The sequence below is a fragment of the Lactuca virosa genome, chromosome 8, assembly GCF_052849685.1.
Source record: "Lactuca virosa cultivar CGN04683 chromosome 8, Lactuca_virosa_CGN04683_v6, whole genome shotgun sequence".
Lineage (NCBI taxonomy): Eukaryota > Viridiplantae > Streptophyta > Magnoliopsida > Asterales > Asteraceae > Lactuca > Lactuca virosa.
The window spans coordinates 183,375,376-183,397,317 of record NC_136433.1 but is presented as its reverse complement, the minus strand read 5'-3'; the positions used below and the strand labels follow the sequence as shown (position 1 = coordinate 183,397,317).

General features: G+C 37.9%; 1 pseudogene; it reads left to right on the top strand.

Moving 5' to 3' along the window:
- The first annotated feature begins 3,432 nt into the window (after positions 1-3,432).
- On the top strand, positions 3,433-4,823 carry LOC145131117 (ureide permease 2-like; annotated as a pseudogene).
- The last annotated feature ends 17,119 nt before the right edge of the window (positions 4,824-21,942 follow it).

The following is a 21,942-nucleotide window of genomic DNA, read 5'->3' as shown; positions in this document are numbered from 1 at the left end:
TGTCACATTCTCGATTCAATAATTGTTCTTTGTCCACTGTAATCATATGTGATTAAATACATATAATCATATATGATTATATATATCTAGTCACATATGATTTATACGGACAAAAAATAATGATGTCTATATAAATCATATGTGATTAGATACATATAATCACATATTATTATATATACAAGAACAACTATTGAATCGAGAACACAAAGATAAATATTGTCGACATATATCATATGTGATTAAATGTATATAATCACATGTGATTATATGTATCTAATCACATATAATTTATGTGAAAAATATTTATTTTCGCGTTCTCGATTCAGTTGTTGTTCTTGTGTGCTTAATTACATGAGATTATATGTACCTAATTAGATATAATTTATATGGACAATATTCATTTTCACATTCTTGTTCAATAGTTGTTCTTGTACAATTAGTCACATATGATTTCTGTACACAAGATTCATTTTCGCGTTTTTGATTAAATAGTTTTTCTTTTTCCACATTAATCATATGTGATTAATACATACAATCACATATGATTAAATACATAAGAAAAAATATTGAATCATGAATATTATTAATATAAATCATATGCGATTTGATACATATAATCACATGTGATTAACTACATGAGTACAACTATTGAATTGAGAAATAAATAATGAATCTTGTCCACATAAAACATATGTGATTAAATACATATAATCACATGTGATTAAATATATTAGAACAATTATTGAATCGACGCAAGAATAAATATTTTCCATACGAATCATATGTGATTAAATAAATATAATCACATGTGATTAAATACACAAGAACAACTATTGAATTAACACGTGAAAACAAATATTGTCCATGTAAATCATATGTTATTAAATACATATAATCACATGTGATTTAATACATGATGCCAATTATTAAATCGAAAAAATGAAAATAAATACGGCCCACGTAAATAATATTTTAATAAGTACATATAATCACGTGTACTTATATGTATTTAATCACATATGATTTACGTGAACAATATTCATTTTTGCATTCTCGATTCACTAGTTTTTCACGTGTAATTATATGTATTTTAATAACATATAAATCATATATGATTCGATACATATAATCACATTTGACTCGATACATATAATCACATGTGATTATATACACGAGAAAAAATAATGAATCAAAAACACAATAACAAATCTTTGTAGGTGGGGGTGGGGGTGGTGGCGGCGAGTGGTGGAGGCGGGGTGGTGGTGATGGGTGGTGGTAGTGTGTGGTGATGGGTGGTAGTTTTGGTGGGTGGGTGGTGGGTGGGTGTGGGTGGTGGTGATGGGTGGTGCTGGTTGGGTGGTGATGATGGTGGGTGGTGGTAGTGGTTGTGGTGGGTGGTGGTGGTGGCGGGTGGTGGTGGGTGGTGGTTGGTGGTGGTGGGTAGTGATGGGTGGTGGTGGCGGGTGGTGGTTAGTGGTGGTGGTGGGTGGTGGTTATGGTGGGTGGTGGTGGGTGGTGGGTAGTGATGGGTGGTGGGTAGTGGTTGGTGGTGGTGGGTACTGATGGGTGGTAGTGGCGGGTGGTGGTGATGGGTGGTAGGTACTGGTGGCGGGCGGTGGTGATGGGTGGTGGAGGTGAGTGGTGGTGGTGGGTGGTGGGTGGTGGTGGTTGGGTGGTGATGGTGGTGGTGGTGGTGGTGGTGGGTGGTGGTGGTGGTGGTGGGTAGTGATGGGTGGTGGGTGGTTGTTGGTGGTGGTGGTTAGTGATGGGTGGTGGTGGCGGATGGTAGTTGGTGGTGGTGGGTAGTGATGGGTGGTTGTGGTGGGTGGTGGTGGGTAATGATGGGTGGTGGTGGCGGGTGGTGGTGATGGGTGGTAGGTAGTGGTTGTGGGTGGTGGTGGCAGGCGGTAGTGATGGATGGTGGAGGTGGGTGGTGGTGGCAGGTGGTGGTGGTTGGGTGGTGATGGTGGCGGGTGGTGATGATGGTGGTGGTGGTGGTGGTGGTGGTAGTGGTGGGTGGTGGTTGGTGGCTGTAGTTAGTGATGGGTGTTGGTGGTGAGTGGTGTTGGTTGGGTGGTGAGTGGTGTTAGTTATTGGGTTTTCTAATTGTTTGTAACTATTTTTTGATTTATATGTATATTATTTTATAATTTTAATTAAAAAAATTGTGTGGTCCAAATTTGTTCGCAAATGTTCTCGCGATAAGAAATGTTCTCGATTGAACGCTGCCATATATATATATATATATATATATATATATATATATATATATATATATATATATATATATATATATATATATATATATATATATATATATATATATATATATATATATATAGGGAAGGGTTATATGGAAAACAAAAAAACCCTAAAAAAACCCTAAAAATCATAAAAAAAATACTTAGAGATCACAAATATTTTTTTTTGACATTTTTTACCTAAAAATCGCAGGTTTATTTACAAAATCGTTGAAAAAAAATAAAAAAATCGATTTTTTTTTGGTTTTTTTTTTTCAAAAAAAGTTTCAGCGAAAATAAAGAAAAAGCTGCGAAAATTCATAATATAAAATCAAAAAAAAGATTTGTGATGTCTAAGTATTTTTTTTTTATCCATTTTTATGATTTTTAGGGTTTTTTAGGGTTTCTTGTTTTCCATAGAACCTAAACCTATATATATATATATATATATATATATATATATATATATATATATATATATATATATATATATATATATATATATATATATATATATATATATATATATAGAAAAAGTGAATATGTGGCTGTCATGTATGTAATATTAGGTATAAAACCATCAAAATTAACTTCATTTTGATTAAAAACACAATTTTTTTCATTGTTAGCTTCTTTTTATAGCTTTTGAGCTCATATTATTTCTGATTTTATAATTTATCTCCAACATATATGTATTTCAAATGTGTTGTTTATATTAGATCTCTAGTAGGCTTCATAACTTTCTTTGATACCTACCATATATATAGTTGCATGGTTCTTTTTGATGTGTTATGGGAAGAAGTTTATTAGGTTCTTAATGATCAATTTCAATCTTTCACTATATATATATATATATATATATATATATATATATATATATATATATATATATATATATATATATATATATGAGGTAGGTTCAAGTATTCTAACTAATTATTGTGTGGATGTAGGATTGATTGTGGACCAATCAATTCTTAAAAAATTATTAAATAATAAATAATTTTTTTAATGGGTATAATAGTAATGTTTAATCTATTTAATTTTAATAAATATTGAAAATCTTTATTATCCCCTTTTAATTAGGGAATTTAGTTCAGAACCCTACAATACAGCATCGACACAATCACACAATCTCCGCTTCATCCCTCACAATCATCTCGCTTCATCCACTAATCCCCATCATCGGTCTATGCCCGAATCCAGTGCTCCAATGATCGACATTGCCACCACTCCGTCACCAGCAGGTCACCGCCTCCACCAACGCTTCCTACTTTAATCTAGATCAACAAGAAGAATTATTGCCTTCTATTATTACGATGTCAAGGTCAAGAAAGGCTTCAGCGATATTAATCTAAATTTGACTATCCCACTAATATAGGTTTGTCACATCCATTCCCGATTTATACTCCACCACCAATCGTCGACTTGTTGGTGTCGGTTGTATTCTCCATGTCGTAGCAAGGCATCGACACAGACCCTACCCCCAACATCGTCGCTTTATCGAAGATCCCCACACCTCCACCACATAAACCATCTTCCTAGGAGCATGGCCTGCTAGTCTAACTCTATTAGAATGATGTGGACGCCTTCCTCAACACACTTATCTTGATTACACAATCACCAATCTTCTGGCTGCTGTCATAATCGCTTTCACATTTGGAGATTTTAGGCATACCAATGATGACAAACCTAATTTTCTAGTCCAACTTTCTCAGGTATAATCACGCACATAAACCATTCAAGAAAATGCATCAATGAATCACACATTTTATAGTCCATATGCATTCTTGAGTTGTGAATTACAATATGCTTATTTTTAGAATAATTGGCCAACTATTCTGTTTGTAATGGCAGGAGGGTGGTTTTAAGCCTTGGAAATCTATCAACACAATATGCTTGGGCATTCGTTGGTTTATCTGAGGTCATCACTGCAAGTATTACAGTTGTTATAGGTATCATCATCATTATCATGACTATTTTGGAACAGGTTTGGTACCATGATTTTGAGTTTGTGAATGGGTGATAGGTACAACTTTGAACTACTTTTTAGATGATAAAATCAACAGAGTTGAGATACTTTTCCCATGGGTTGCGTGTTTCTTGATTATTGTTTGTCATGGTTCTGTTGTGCATACATCTAATGCCAAGGATAATCAAGCAAAGCTTGATGCATTAAATGGTTCTCAAATTGACAAAAAATAGTATATCTTTTTTTTTTGGTGTGATCATATATCAAACTATTGACTTGTAGTTCTTGGAACTCTAACACTTGATATGTAGCAGATCAATTAGCAACGGGTCGTACGCGATATCAAGTAAGACTACTTGGAATTTTCAATAAACTTTAATTTTAAGTTGGATAATTAGTTTGATATTTCTTTTTGATTATCAGAAAAGGATTTGGAGGTTGGAACTGGTAAAGGAGAGAAAGCAAAAGCAGGGACTGCAAGTTTTTTTTATTCAGGGTTCTTTTGGAATTATATTTTAGGTAATAATTTAACATGGTTGATTGTATTGAGCTTTTTGGATACAGTCTTTGTTAATGTGGAATTGCATCAAGGACACGAGGCATCTCGTTAGAGGGTTTCATGGCTCCCAGCCCATGGGTTGAACTTTTTTTAGGGTTTTGTAAGTATTTAAAGGGCATTAACCCTAGGGTTTTATCATTCTTAGCCTCGATCACCTCTTGAACGACCCTTATAAAACCCTAGCCTCTATTGAAGGGTTTTTAAGCTCATCCTCTCTCCTAAAATCCATTTTTGTGTTCATTAGGTGATCTTTAATGCTCTAGAGTGAAGTAACAAAAGAAAGATTGATCAAGTAAGCTTTGCATCTGAAGTATTCAACCTTCATTAACCTTCTAGATCATTGTAAGTCACAAAGTTTCAAGCTTTATCGTGTTTCACCTTTCGATCTAAGAGTATTTTGAGTTTTAGTGCTTCATTTTATATTTTTGTCCCTTGGATGGTTTGATCTATGGATTTTGGAAAATTCCATTATCTTTGTGCAATAATCTACTTCAAATTCGATGTTAAGTGGAGTAGAGAGTGCATACAAAGAGCTTTCTTTACTCCGTGCATGAATAAAAATGGAATCTTTGAATTTTTGGAACCTTTGGCTTTAGATCTAGATGGTTTGGGGTGTTCTAATTATTAAAATTGGAAACCTTATCCATTAATGCATCATTTGGATCCATATCTGAGAGTAGGAAGCTTAGACTTAATGGATTAAGTTGAATTAGCTTTGTTGATCTACAAAGGCGTCAGGATGCATTTGAGTTTTACTAATGTGCGTCTAATTTTTCTGAATCGAGATTATTTTGTCATGTAGATGGTGATGAGCACCCAGAAGAGGTGTCATGTAACATCCCGTTATTTTCTATATGTAAAGTCAACCCTAGTCAACCAAAGTCAAACTTAGGTCAACTAAAGTCAACTTAAATCTCATTTTCTTAAATAAGTTAGAATGATGTTTTAATAAGTGTTTACATTTTGTATTCTAAAGTGTTATTTGTTAAAAAAGGGAATTATAAGAGTCGAAAAACTTCACATTTTTTTCCTTTTCTTTTCTCTTCGGACCGTACACTTCGGGCCGCAAAAGGTTCACGGCCATATACTCCTCGGACCGTGAACCCTCGCAACCGTAAACGAGGCCATAATCATGCTTCGGCCGCACACACACATCAGATCTTATCGCCTCGGAAACCGAACCTTATCACATTGGGGCACGTTCTCGGTCGCAAGCCTTCGGACCGTAAACGAGGTTCACAGCCGTAAACCCCTCGGACCGTGAACCCTCATATTTATATATGGTTCACCCGATTTTTCTTCATTTCTTACACTTCCAAACACAATTCTAAGCCTTTTTCTCTCAAGTATCATCCACCAAGAACATCATATCTCCTCAAGAACACACCAAGATCATCCTTGTTCATCTTGTTCAAGTGTTAAACACTAGTTCCTCACAAGATCTAACAGTTTTCACGAAGAAAGCGAAGAACGCGTGAAGAACACGGAGAACAACCACCTGAAAACCTTTGAATCTTCTTAGCAAATTGCTTAGAATCATCAAGTGTTCTTCATTGATCAAGAACACAGGGTCGTAAACTCCTGGCCGTGAACAACTATCAGTTTCCAATTTAGCTTCTAGCACTCCAATTTGTAAGTTATACTTACAAATTAACCCAATTTCCAATCATTCCTATGATTATAATAGCTAATTAGATGCATATATGCTATACAAATTGCTTTATAGGACTTATTTTGCTACAAGATTACACTTGTGGAACTAAAACATCCTATATCAATTCATCATTTGAATCATCCTCCAAAAAGGTGAGTTCATACCCCCGTATTTTCATAGTTTTTACTGTTTTAAAGGGGGGGGGGGGGGGAATACAAGTCTAACACAAAGATTTTGTGTTACAAACAAAATGGTTTCAAAATATCTTATCAAAAAGGATTTCAGTTATCATCAAATCAAATGGTTTCAAAGATTGTGTTAAAATGACATCAAGTCATCAAAAGTATTTCAAAATATTAAACTTCTTTTAAATGGTTTTATAAACTTATATTTTTCTCCAGAAATCATACATATATATATATATATATATATATATATATATATATATATATATATATATATATATATATATATATATATATATATATATATATATATATATATATATATATGGTTTAAAAGGCTTAGGACTGATAACTCACTTTGGTTCTTTTTCCTTCTTTGGATGTGGGCTTATAGTATCGATTATTTGTCCGAATGTCGTTTAAATTTTACTTATATATAGATGTATATGTATATAAATATAAAAGTTATTCATTCAGTTTAGATACCCTTTGTAACATGTTGAGCAAGGGGTTGCATTCATGAACAGTTAGTATCAATTCAGAAAGTACATATAAATTATAATAATCATAATTTATGATTCATAGAACATTAATTCACGATTCAAGTATACTAAAGTACACTGTGTTACAAGAACAAGGATTTGATTAAAAACTAATCAAGAGTATACATCTTTCATATACTAAATCAGAGGCATACTATCAATCATTCATTTCAGAATGATTGGGTTTTCATAACTATTATACATGTAACGTCTATATGCTTTTTATGAGTCATTTGATTCAGGTTGTTTAGTTCATTTAAACAACATAGTTAAAGTCCTGACATTATAACCAGAATCTCCAGTCGGGGATCGAAACAATGTTTGTATAGATCTATATTGGGATTGACAACCCCGCACTCAGACTGCTAGCTACAGTCGGGCATACACGCCTACGAGTGATAGTTGTTATCAACAGTTTTCAACGCCTTCAAAGCGTTGGGTCAGGCCATCTAGTCTCAGTATGGTTATAATAACTCATTAAAAAGATATTAACAATACGTTAGTGTATAATTAACTAAACGTAAGTACGTCTTCAAAGTACTAGTTTACAAAATACAAACTACAGTAGTACATTACAGTTTACAATAACAGCTGGTGGAACCAGGCACACTCACAGTTACAGGTTTTACAAAAAGGAATACAAATACAGAACATTGGTTTACAAACAGAACGGTTTTATGTGATTAAAACTACATTTCATATACAGCAAAAAATATAGGATTTTCTGGAACATTTTACATATTCATAGAACAGAAAACATACTTTCAAACATAAATACTTAAGCACTCACTCAACTTTATGTTGATACTCTATTTTCAAATTACTTGTATTCTTAGGGAATCAGTAGACATGTACTCTCCGAGCTTTTGAGAAGATGGAGCTATTTTAAGTCATGTCTTCTTCTTTTGTATAACTATTTTGGTGTCAATAAACAATGATTGAACACATGTAAAAACTTGTACATATTAATTCAATGGTTGTTTGTACTTTGATTACTATGATACATGTGTTGTGATACTACAAATGAAGTCATCCACCCCCGGACGTTTCCACCGTCTGGTTTGGGGGTGTGACAGATTGGTATCAGAGCTTTGTTTATAGTGAACTCAGTATATCAATCCATAAAAGATATACAAACTATAAAGACATTGGGGCTAAGAGCTCTGACTACAAGTATACTTTTTAAAATTTAAGAATTTTTACAAGAAGTATACTAACACTCATACCTACAAGTACAGTATCACAATCATAAGAACTTAAAAGTATTTGGATGTTGGACACTGAAGTCAAACCTGGACAGTTATGTAATCATATCTGGGAATAATATAGCCTGATCAACTATATTGGTTTGAGATATGACCAACATGTGTTTGGGAGTGATGGTAGTGTTGCGACATGTCTAAAACTTACCAACTATACATATGCAGAAGAACTCTAGAACAAAACATAAAGTTAAAATACTATAGGAGTATTTTAGGCACTATATACTAATAACAAATATGTGAAAACAAAAGAACCATTGTTGGTAGAACTATAAATATTAAGGGTATATTACAGTTACATATAATTTAAGTTATATAGACTTAGAATATGTGATCTAGCTTCATTTCTTTTTCCTTGTTTGGTTGTGGATTTAGAGCCGGATCTTTTAATCGAAGGTCGATTATACCCATGTTATATATAATTAGTATACACTTTGTAGTTATAGTAATACCTAAAACAAGTCATACAGAATACATTATTTGTTAACTGTAAGTTTCTCTCATAGAAACTTGTATTTATAATCTATCCTTACTAATTATATTCTATATCTCTTATCCCTATTCTCGCTTAGATATCAATGGCTGAATTTAATCTACCCAGAGACCCGTACTTTCCCGATCAAGGGCAAGGTGGATGGCTCGATGCAGAGCCAGAAGAGAATCATGAAATTCCCTTAGATGATGATTTTGCAAAAAATATTCCAGAGGATTTTGACTCCGAGCCAGAAGTCAATGATCTACCCCTGGTGGCTCCAATCCCAAATCCTAACCCTCTTTCGACTTTTCAAGGCCTGACGCCCTCATGGGCTGATAAGTTGGGTAGGTGGAGCCGGGAGCAGGGTCAACCCTTACCCTACAACGGAGACCGAAGCTTCTACAACCTAAGTGAAGAAGGCTCTGCAGACAGAATTCTTCCCATCTTGGTTCGCCGAGTGGCTCGAAATGTTGAGCTAGGAATGACAGCCATTCAACAAACTGTGGAGCTTGATGCGGACACGAAAGCCAATACGGATCGTATTCGTAATCTTAAATTTGCTCATGGGAGAGCTATGAGAGACAATGAGGCTCTGCAGCAGGAGCTAGCTGCAACTCGAGCTGAAGTCATAGAGCTCCGAGCACGCCAGACAGTGTATGAAAGACACCTGCTTGATGTGGAGCGTCAGCTGGCCGAATTAAGGGTTCATCCGAATGGTGTCCGTCTCCAGTAGGAGATGCTCTACTCATCCTTTCTTTTGGTTTAAGAAGTAAATTTCTCTCTACTCGTTCACTACTTACTCTTTTGGTTATAGTTAAGTCTACGAATATTTTCTAGTGTTATTTTTCATGTCTTTCAGTACGACCGCGAAAATTTCATTTTCGGTAGGTCGGTTTGGTGTCGATGTTTTCCCAGTACTTTGGTATATTGTAGACCTGCTCTAAGGTCAACTTCTTCCAGACTCTATGTACTTAATATACCAGTTCAATCGACATGCATTTTCATACTCCTTGAAAAATAACCACTCAATTTCATATTATCATGTTGCAAGTTGTACTTGTGGTAGACTTCTATTTCCAATTCATTACAAGATTCATATTGAACTAAATGTTTTAGTTCAGAGATATCAAATTTATATTCATTCTTGATATCTCACCATCTTTTCATCTTTGAACTTTTATAGTAAAAGATGTCTCCTCGAAGAAACCCAAGGCGTGTCAATGTTAATGAAGCGCCAACACCACCTCCGCCACCACCTCCTCAATTCGACGATGCCATGTTTCAGGCGGCAGTCACGGCAGCTGTTGCAGCTGCTATGTCTCATATAAACACCCTTGGTGCAAGTGGATCAGGAGTTGGTGTGCATCCCTCCAACCACAGCGAGAGTCACGGGCACACACGAGAGTGTCCCTATAAGGATTTCTCGAACGCCAAACCCAGTACCTTTAATGGAAGTGGAGGTGTTATGGCATTAAGGCAATGGATTGAGAAGACAGAGCCAATTTTCGAAATCTGCTCCTGTCGGGAGAGTAGCAAGGTTAAATTCACTGTTTGTACCTTTGCTGATAGAGCCCGAACATGGTGGAACGGCCATGTTAAGTCACTGACCCTGGTAGTGGCTAACTCTATAAGTTGGGAGAACCTGAAGACCATGCTCATGCGGGAGTACTGTCCGCGAGGGGAAATTCAGAAACTTGTGCAAGAGCTCTGGGGTCTTACTATGGTGGGTTCAGACATAACAACCTACACAAATCGATTATGTGACTTAGCGACACTTTCTCTAGAAATGGTTGCTCTGGAGAGCAAAAAAATCGAGAGGTATATTTCGGGGCTGTCGGACCAGATTCAAGCAAGTGTCATTGCTTCCAGGCTTGTTACTTTTGACAGTGCCAAGGAGCTGGCACAGTCGCTCATTGACCATGGAGCTCGCCAAAACTCTGTGGTTGCTGCTCCAGAACAGCCCAAGGGAAACAACAACAACAAAAATAACAACAACAACAACAACAAGAAAGGTTGGAATAAAAGGAAGGGCAAATCTTCACAGGAACCCTCAAAGAAGCAACAATTAGTAGTAGTTCATGCTGCTACTATACCTGCTGCTATTCCTGCTAACCCTGCGCCAGCTAAGCCTTATGATGGTAATCTCCCCAAGTGCAACAAGTTCAATTTTCACCACAATGGAAATTGTCGGGAAATGCAGTGTCGTAACTGCAACAGAAAAGGGCATACTGCCCGATTCTATAGATCACCACGCCAACCGATTAACGAAGTACCTGCCACTGGAGTAGGTCAAGCATGCTATGGATGCGGTGATGTGGGGCATTTCAAAAGAGATTTCCAAAAGCTGGAAATGTCGGTGGAGTTGGGAGGATTCTAGCACCGGGTCACGAAGAAGCGGTGGCAGACCCTGCGGTGGTCACAGGTACGTTTCTTCTCAATAATACTTATGCATGCATTCTATTTGATTGTGGTGCTGAGAAGAGCTTCGTGAGCCATAATTTCAAACATCTTCTAAATCAAAACTCTCAACCACTAAATGAAACTTTCATAGTCTAAATGGCTAACAGGAAATCTGAATACACCAATGATATATACATAGGATGTACCCTTACCTTGAATAAATTTTCGTTCCCAATAGACCTTATGTCGATCGCTATCAAACGTTTCGACGTCATAATAGGTATGGATTGGTTGTGCCCTAACCATGCCGACATCCTATGCTATGAAAGAGCCATTCGCCAGAACTTGCCAACTAACGAAACTCTTATTATCTATGGCGACAAACCCGGAACGAACCTTCAGATCATTTCTTGCATCAAGGAACAAAAGTACCTCCGCAAGGAGTACTGTGCTTTCTTAGCTCACGTGGTAGACAAAAAGCAAGAAGTGAAAGATATCGTGAGCATTCCTGAGGTGTGCAACTTTCCCGACATATTTCCCGACGATTTTCCAGGAGTGCCTCCCGAACGACAAGTCGAATTCAGAATCGACTTAATCCATGGGGCTACCCCTGTAGCCAAATCCCCCTATCGTCTTGCACCTTCTGAGATGCAGGAATTATCCAGCCAGCTTAACAAACTCCTTAGCAAGGGTTTCATAAGACCAAGCTTCTCACCCTGGGGAGCACTGGATTTGTTCGTGAAGAAGAAGGATGGATCATTCCGTATGTGCATAGACTACCGCGAGCTGAATAAACTTACCATCAAGAATCGATATCCTCTGCCTCGTATTGACGATCTGTTCGACCAACTTCAAGGTGTGAGCTACTTCTCGAAAATAGACTTAAGATCCGGGTATCACCAGTTACGTATTTTGGAGGACAACATTCCCAAAACCGCGTTCAGAAATCGTTATGGTCATTATGAGTTTGTAGTGATGCCATCGGATTGATGAATGCACCTGCTATGTTTATGGACTTGATGAACAGATTGTTGCATCCATTTATGGACAAATTCGTCATTGTCTTCATTGACGACATTCTTATCTACTCAAGAAGTGAAGAGGAACATAGCCAACATCTTCGTCAAGTATTGCAAACTCTTATAACAGAGAAACTCTATGCGAAGTTCTCAAAGTGCGAGTTTTGGATCAGGAAGGTTGATTTCCTAGGTCACGTGGTCAGTTCAGAAGGAATACACGTGGACCCTTCCAAAATAAAGGCAATTGAGAACTGGTCAGCACCTAAAACACCTACAGAAATCCGTCAATTCTTAGGTCTTGCTGGCTATTATCGCAGATTCATCCAGAATTTCTCCCGAATTGCTAAACCTCTTACCACTATGACGCAAAAGGGTGTAACTTTTAGTTGGGGAGAGAAACAAGAAACAACGTTCCAAACGCTGAAACGAGCACTGTGCAGCGCACCGATCCTGTCTCTTCCTGAAGGGACAAAGGATTTCGTAGGGTACTATGATGCTTCTAATCAAGGGCTTGGATGTGTTCTTATGCAAAGAGGAAAGGTCATATCCTACGCCTCAAGATACCTAAAGACACATGAGGTGAACTACACAACACATGACCTTGAACTAGGAGCAGTGGTATTTGCTCTGAAGATCTGGAGACATTACTTATATGGAACGAAATGTACAATATTCACGGACCATAAAAGTCTTCAACATATCTTCGACCAGAAAGAGTTGAACATGAGGCAACGACGGTGGGTGGAGCTACTGAACGACTACGAATGTGAGATTCTTTATCACCCTGGTAAAGCAAACGTAGTAGCTGACGCCCATAACAGAAAAGAATACTCGGGACGCCGAGTAAAGTCGTTGACCATGACAATCCATGTTCATACAAGATGTATTTGGACCTCAAGAAACTGTACTGGTGGCCTAACATGAAGGCCGAAATCGCTACCTTTGTGGGCAAGTGCCTTACTTGTGCCAAAGTCAAGGTAGAGTACCAGAAACCTTCAGGTTTATTGCAACAACTTGAAATCCCTAAATGGAAGTGGGAGAGGATTACAATGGATTTCATAACTAAGTTACCCAAGACATCGGGTGGTTATGATACTATTTGGGTAATCGTTGATAGATTGACCAAATCCGCACACTTCTTGCCAATAAAAGAAAACGACAAGATGGAGAAGCTAACAAGAATTTACCTCAAAGAGATAGTTAGACTGTATGGTGTGCCAATATCTATTATTTCTGACCAAGATAGTAGATTCACTTCTCGTTTCTGGCAGTCTTTACAAAACTCTCTGGGAACTAGGCTGGACATGAGTACAACCTACCATCCAAAAACTGACGTACAAAGTGAGAGGACGATTCAAACTCTAGAAGATATGTTGCGAACATGCGTGATAGACTTTGGATTAGGATTCTCATTTACCCCTTGTCGAATTCTCTTATAACAACAGTTATCACACTAGCATAAAGGTTGCTCCTTTCGAAGCCCTCTATAGCCGCAAGTGCAGATCACCACTGTGCTGGGCTGAAGTGGGTGACACGCAGCTAGCTAGAGGTCAAACTCCTGACAGTACTCTCGCTGGTTCGGAAATCATTCGCAAAACTACGGAGAAAATCGTCCAAACCCGGGAGCAACTTAAAGCTTCTAGAGATAGACAGAAAAGCTACGCTGACAAAAGAAGAAAACCTTTGGAATTCCAGGTTAGTGACCGCGTCATGTTGAAGGTCTCACCCTGGAAGGGCATGATACGCTTTGGAAAGCGTGGCAAGCTGAATCCAAGGTACATAGGACCATTCGATATTCTTGCTAGAATCGGTCCAGTAGCTTACAAACTTCGACTACCTCAAGAACTAAGTAACATACATCCTATCTTCCATGTCTCTAACCTGAAAAAGTGTTTATCCAACGAGACTCTTGTTATCCCACTCGACGAGATCGAGATAGACGAGAGCCTCAACTTCGTGGAAGAACCCGTAAAGATCTTAGACAGGGAAGTAAAGAGAACCAAACAAAGCTGAATCCCGATTGTGAAGGTTCGCTGGAATGCAAAACGGGGACCTGAATTCACTTGGGAGCGGGAGGATCAAATGCAACAGAAGTATCCACATCTTTTTCCCTAGTCGTTCTGTATTTCTTTAATCCAAATTTCGGGACGAAATTCTCTCTAACGGGGGGATAATGTAACATCCCGTTATTTTCTATATGTAAATTCAACCATAGTCAACCAAAGTCAAACTTGGGTCAACTAAAGTCAACTTAAATCTCATTTTATCTTGAATAAGTTAGAATGATGTTTTAATAAGTGTTTACATTTTGTATTCTAAAGTGTTATTTGTTAAAAAAGGGAATTATAAGAGTCGAAAAACTTGACATTCTTTTCCTTTTCTTTTCTCTTCGGACCGTACACTTCGGGCCGCAAAAGGTTCACGACCGTACACTCCTCGGACCATGAACCCTCGCAACCGTAAACGCGGCCGTAATCATGCTTCGGCCGCACACACACCTCGGATCTTATCGCCTTGGAAACTGAACCTTATCGCATTGGGGCACGTTCTCAGTCGCAAACCTTCGGACCGTAAACGAGGTTCACAGCCGTGAACCCCTCGGACCGTGAACCCACGTATTTATATATGGTTCAGCCGATTTTCTTCATTTCTTACACTTCCAAACACAATTCTAAGCCTTTTTCTCTCAAGTATCATCCACCAAGAACATCATATCTCCTCAAGAACACACAAAGATCATCCTTGCTCATCTTGTTCAAGTGTTAAACACTAGTTCCTCACAAGATCTAACAGTTTTCACGAAGAACGCGAAGAACACGTGAAGAACACGAAGAAAAACCACCTGAAAACCTTTGAATCTTCTTAGCAAATTGCTTAGAATCATCAAGTGTTCTTCATTCATCAAGAACACAGGGCCGTAAACTCCTGGCCGTGAACACCTATCAGTTTCCAATTTAGCTTCTAACACTCCAATTTGTAAGTTATACTTACAAATTAACCCAATTTCCAATCATTCCTATGATTATAATAGCTAATTAGATGCATATATGTTATACAAATTGCTTTACAGGACTTGTTTTGCTACGAGATTACAGTTGTGGAACTAAAACACCCTATATCAATTCATCATTTAAATCACCCTCCAAAAATGTGAGTTCATACCCCCGTATTTTCATAGTTTAACACAAAGATTTTGTGTTACAAACAAAATGGTTTCAATATCTTATCAAAATGGATTTCAGTTATCATCAAATCAAATGGTTTCAAAGATTGTGTTAAAATGACATCAAGTCACCAAAAGTTTTTCAAAATATTAAACTTCTTTTAAATGATTTTATAAACTTATATTTTTTCCCAGAAATCATATATATATATATATATATATATATATATATATATATATATATATATATATATATATATATATATATATATATATATATATATATAGGCTTAGGTTATTTTGTTTTTACTAATTATTGTGTGCCAGAATGCACAGATCTGGACCAACGGATGGAATTAATCAATGGACATGATTTGAGAGTGTATGATATTACAATAGGATAACCTGTACCTTATAATCACACAAATTTTAGCAAAAGGGTATTTTGGACAATTAACTACATTTATAAAAGGAAATTTTCGGATTTTTAGGGATAATTAATTCTCCTAATTTTAAAAATCTGAATTTTTTTTAATTAATTCAATTTTAATTTTAACGTAATTTGTAAACATTACCGATTTTATTCTGTTAGAATATTTTTTTTGTTAGAATGATGTTCTTTTAAAATTTTATTCTATTAGAATATTATTGAAGAATAACAAAATTCTTGAATCTGAGGTTGAAAAATAACAACATTCTAATATATTCTTATACATCTTACTTAAATACAAATTTATATATATTCTTACAGACTAAAAGCCTTATACATTTTAATATAATTATACATATTCTAAAAGAATATCAACAAAAATGAATAAAATTCTTAAAAAATAACAACATTCTTAAAATGTGAGTGTAATCAATCTATTATGCATTCTTCACGTTATTCCTATCAGGTCTTCAACACATTCTTCCAGCCATTCCTATCATAGATACAAAAAAAACTAAGAATTGTTAAAAGCATGTTATCACTTTTTATATATTCTCACAGAATATATAGAATATGACAGAATACATAGAATACATTTACAGCAGAATACATAAAATACATTGTAACATAATACACAAAAATATTAAAATCAATACCGAAAACCACCAATACCAATATCAATTGCTTTTAAATTTTTCTGGTCGAATCAATCATTTGACCGTAATTACGTTGATTGAAAATAATGAAGTAAAAATACATAGAAAAAAAATTATGAATTAAAAGTAAATTAAATCGACACAATATAACTAAGATCATAAGCAATAAAATTCATTCGTATGTCTATAATAAATTACTAAATAAAGTGGGAATATGTGGAATCGAAAATAAGCACACAAGTTAACCATGTAAATGATGATATGAATACCTGGGAAGTTGTCGTTCCATTTGCATATGTAGCCTTGCTTTTGAGCAATAATTATTTTCTTTTTTGTGTTGGAAGAACACATATTTTCTGTCCAAATTCTTCTCGATCTGTTTTTTAACGAGCGGCCGCAATGATGATAATCAAACATAGGTTTTTTTTATAGGGTTTTTGACTTTGATATCTTTAAATTAGGGATAATAAATGTTTTAATTATCTACCATAATTAAATATAACAAAGATTACTATTATACCCTTAAATAATTTATTTAATTATTTATTATTTCTAAATTCTTATTGGTCCTTCAAAGCACACAATAGTTGCTAAAAACATTTGAATCTAGCTATATATATATATATATATATATATATATATATATATATATATATATAAATAAGGTTTAAAAGGGTTAGGACTGATAACTCATTTTGGTTCCTTTTCCTTGTTTGGATGTGGGCTTATAGTATCGGTTATTTGTCCGAATGTCGTTTAAATTTTACTTATATATAATTGTATATGTATATAAATATAAAATTTATTCATTCAGTTTAGATACCCTTTGTAACATGTTGAACAAGGGGTTGCATTCATGAACAGTTAGTATCAATTCAGAAAGTACATATAAATTATAATAGGTATAATTTATGATTCATAGAAAATTAATTCACGATTCAAGTATACTAAAGTACACTGTCTTACAAGAACAAGGATTTGATTCAAAACTAATCAAGAGTATGCATCTTTCATATACTAATTCAGGGGCATACTATCAATCATTCATTTCAGAATGATTGGGTTTTCATAACTATTAACCATGTAACGACTATATGCTTTTTATGAGTCATTTGATTCAGTTTGTTTAGTTCATTTAAACAACATAGTTAAAGTCTTGACATTATAACCAGAATCTCCAGTCGGGGTGTAACATCCGAATTTCCAGGTATTATGTTTGATCATTTGTTCTTTTGAGTAAAAGGGAGGGACTCGACGAGTTGAGGCGTAGACTCGTCGAGTAGGAGCGTGTGTGCTGACTGGATTAATGAACGGACTCAACGAGTCGGGAAGGGTGGACTCGACGAGTCCGCGCTGTAATTGGAAACCCTAATTCTCGGGGTCTGTGCCCTATTTAAAGGCCTTTATGGCCTTCATTTGCGGCCACTTCATCCCAGAGAAACCCTAGAGAGAGCAGTAGGAGAGTTTGAGAGCAAGAAGAGGCTAATACATCACTTTTGGTGTAGTTTTGCTAGAAGGAAGAAGGAAACACCAATCTAGAGCGTGAAGGGGGCTTGGATCTGGGCTAATCATCTTCAGATTTCATCTCTGGAGGTATAATCCTTTCTATTTCATGTTGATATGATAGATTTCATGATTTTAGGGTTTTTACCCCCATTATATGTAAGATCTAGTGAGTAGGAGGTCTCCTTTGTGTTAATAGCATCAGATTTGGACCATGAGAGGTCCATAGAGTCACTATCCCTCAGCTTTATGCAAGCAAATGAGAGATTGGAGACTAGGTTGCCATTTTTAGAGTTATTTTTCCATTTATGACTTGATGTGGGTTGCATGCACGTAAAGGTTGCACCTTTACGTGACATTTGAGCACTTGAAGGATAGATCTGATAGTTAGGGAAGCAGATCTGACCTCAGGAGGTCATTTGAGTATTTCCAAGGAATGGACTCGCCGAGTCGAGTCGGGGTGGCCCAGCGATTCGTGACAGGAGAAACCCGTCGAGTGGAAGGATGACTCGACGATCCAAGAGAGGCTAGAAGGATTCAGAGGACCCGCATGGACTCGCCGAGTCGCCCATGTGCACTCGACGAGTCGGGTCAAAGTTTGACCGTTGACTTTATGTAACGCCCGTGTTCCCAGGCTAGGCATTAATATTGACATGATAGTATAGGTTAACCTTTGTGACTCATTTTGGAGAAATGAAAAGGAATTATGTGAAAATTATGTGTTTTATGCTTAATTATTAGGATATAATTAATTAAGAATAAAAATGAGTGTCAAAATTAAATTTTAGATAAAGCCGATGTCTATTAATAAAGTTGTAGTGGTCGTGACAAGGTTTACGGATATATAAAGAATGCCGAAATCCGAGTTATAACGAAGAAGTTATGACCTGTCGAAGTTTCGCGATAAACCGGCACGGTGCCGAATGTCGTAAAAAGTGAGTTTTTGATAAACTACTTTTTAGCCTTAGTGATCTAAACGAAACTCGTAATATTCATTAAACCGAGAAGATCGATAAAAAGAACGCCCAAATCTGACTTCGTATGAGGAAGTTATGATTTTTCGAAGTTTCAGCTTAGCAGTAGACAGCTAAAAACTCGAATTTTAGATCGAGTGATTTTTCGAAGGGTACCTATGTGTGACCGGAAGGTCTTATATGCTATGATATGTATGAGATGTATGTTGTTATGTGATATGTATGCGTTATGTGTGTTACGTATGATAAGGACCGGAAGGTCGAGATGATATGGACCGGAAGGTCAAGAGGTTACGGACCGGAAGGTCGATACAGGTAAGACCGGAAGGTCTACCGGGATTCGGGACGGAAGTCCCCTGAGACACATGGATCGAAATATCCTACAGAGTTATGGCCTGGAAAGACGTATGTGTTGTATGTGGTATTTTGGGGAACTCACTAAGCATTTATGCTTACAGTTGTTGTGTTATGTGTTTCAGGTAGTAGCGAGGATCGCGGGAAGGCGTCGGCATGATCCGTACACACTCATAGAGATTATGTTTTGAGATTCTGGGATTTGCTTGTTATGATGACATTGGATACAGATTGTTGATGTTGTTTTTGATGATTGAAAATATGATTAAAAATGAAAATTTGTTTTGAAAATTTACGTTGTTACAAGTTGGTATCAGAGCCTTGGTTTGAGAGATTCGGATGCACCTTCGGGCGTATCTGAACTCAAACTGAGGATTTCGGAAAGTTTTTCATAAAACGGAACAATTTTTCTAACAGAGTAAAAGATTTTGAGAAAAGTAGAAAGGAGCAGTGTGTACGATCAGCCAGCGCCCGAACGGTGATTTCCCAAAATACCCTTACATTATGTATTATGAGATATGATATGATATGATATGCATGCTAGAGTAGGCTAGGTATTCATATTAGGACTAGAGTGGCCTGATTTGTGATGCCTTAGCCTAGGGAGATTTCTGCTGCTATGTGATGCTTGAGAGTGAGTAGGTAGCAGTGAGGAGCTTATGAGAGGTCTACCGAAGGGTAGCCTATGCCAAGCGAGATGTAGGGTGCTTGTGATCTGGGATCCAAGGAGGAGGACTTAGGGTGAATACTGATGCGGTGTGGACGGTAGTATAGGGCCCGTACTACTGAAGACACCAGAGCAGTGCGTACTCTAAGTAAGAATCCTTAGGGTACTAAGGAACAAGTAGGGTTGAGTTATCGAGTGCGAGTATGCTCGAGCAAGTCTCTGATATTATTATGATGTATTTCAGAGACATCATGGTTGGGACACGCCACAGACCTGAGACGAGCGGCGTGAGTGATGAGGAGCTTCGTCAGATGATCCACGATGAGGTGGCAGCGGCGATTCGAGCCGAGATTCCGGAGATGTTTGGGTCTATCAAGACCACATTGATTGAGACTTTTGATGAGCGGTACGCAACGGTGACTGAGGCTGCGGCTGCTGCAGCTGTGGCTGCTGCCAGGCCTCAGGGAGGTGACTCGTTGTTGTTTCGAGAGTTCAGCAACACGAAGCCACCAGATTTTGATGGGACGCAGGATCCGATCGCTGCGATGAGATGGATTTCTGATATCGAGGGATGCTTCTACACGTGTTCATGTCCGGAGCATCTGAGGGTACGGTTCGCGCTGAACCAGCTTTGCTTGGGAGCGAAGGACTGGTGGAAGTTCGTGACGGTGAGCTTCACTCTTGCAGAGATTTCAGCCGTGACCTGGGAGAGGTTCACCACCATGTTCAGAGACGAGTATGTTCCCCCAGTGGAGAGGGAACGGTTGGTTCAGGAGTTCTTGACCCTCAAGCAGGGTACTGACTCTGTTACTGTGGTTACCAGGAAGTTTCATGAGAGGGCGATGTTCTGCCCTGAGCAGGTGTCTACTGAGCAGGCACGCATGAGCCGGTATTTGGGCATTTGAGGAGGGATATTCGGGAGTTCGTGTCGAACTCGACTTACCAGACATTTGCTGAGCTCCAGGCAAATGACTGGAAGAGAGAGATTGAGTTGGAGACTCAGGCCAGGGAGGTGGCCGAGTCTCAGGGGATGGATCGGCGGCCGGCACAGTCTCAGCCGGCAGCCAAGCGGGCACAGCCCGCCGATTCTAGATCTGGAGGCCAGAAGGGTCGCACTTGCGGAAAGTGCGGCAAGGGACATGACGGGGTGTATCGATCGGGTGCTTGCTATAAATATGGCAAGGAGGGGCATATCGCCAAGGATTGCCCCAAGGGGTTCATGGTTTGCTTTCATTGCAACCAGACATGCCATCGGAAGGCCGAGTGTCCGCAGCTGCGGGGGACAGCACAGGGAGCACCGTAGGGATCTGCCCCTGCCGCCGTGCGAGCTACTGAGGTTCGGCCGGTGAAGGCCGATGCACCGAAGGCTTGCGGGAGAGCCTTCCTGTTGACAACGGAGGAGGTCCGCGCAGCGCCCGATGTCGTGGCTGGTATGTATTCTTTCATTTATTTATGCTGAGTATGAGGTGTTGTGCTTATATTATGATATGCGTACGTACTTTTCTTGTGAATTCCGTACCTGCTTTGGTGTTATTTGACTCGGGTGCGAGTCGGTCATTTGTTTCATTAGCGTTTAGTCAGCACATCAGTATCCGACGAGAGGCGTTGATTCGACCTCTGCGAGTTTCTATAGCTGACGAGCGAGCGGTGTATGCTACGGAAGTAGTTCGAGGATGTGTACTCGAGATCTTCGGTGTTGAATTCTCGATAGATCTAGTCCCGATTGCAATGGGGGACGTATGTGTCATAGTGGGCATGGATTGGTTGAGCCGATTTGGGGCTGTTATAGACTGCAAGCGACAGTTGGTGACGATACGAGACCCTAGTGGGGGAGTACTTACAGTGTACGGTGAGGGTACCCGATGTGGGTTAGCGTTTTGTTCGGCT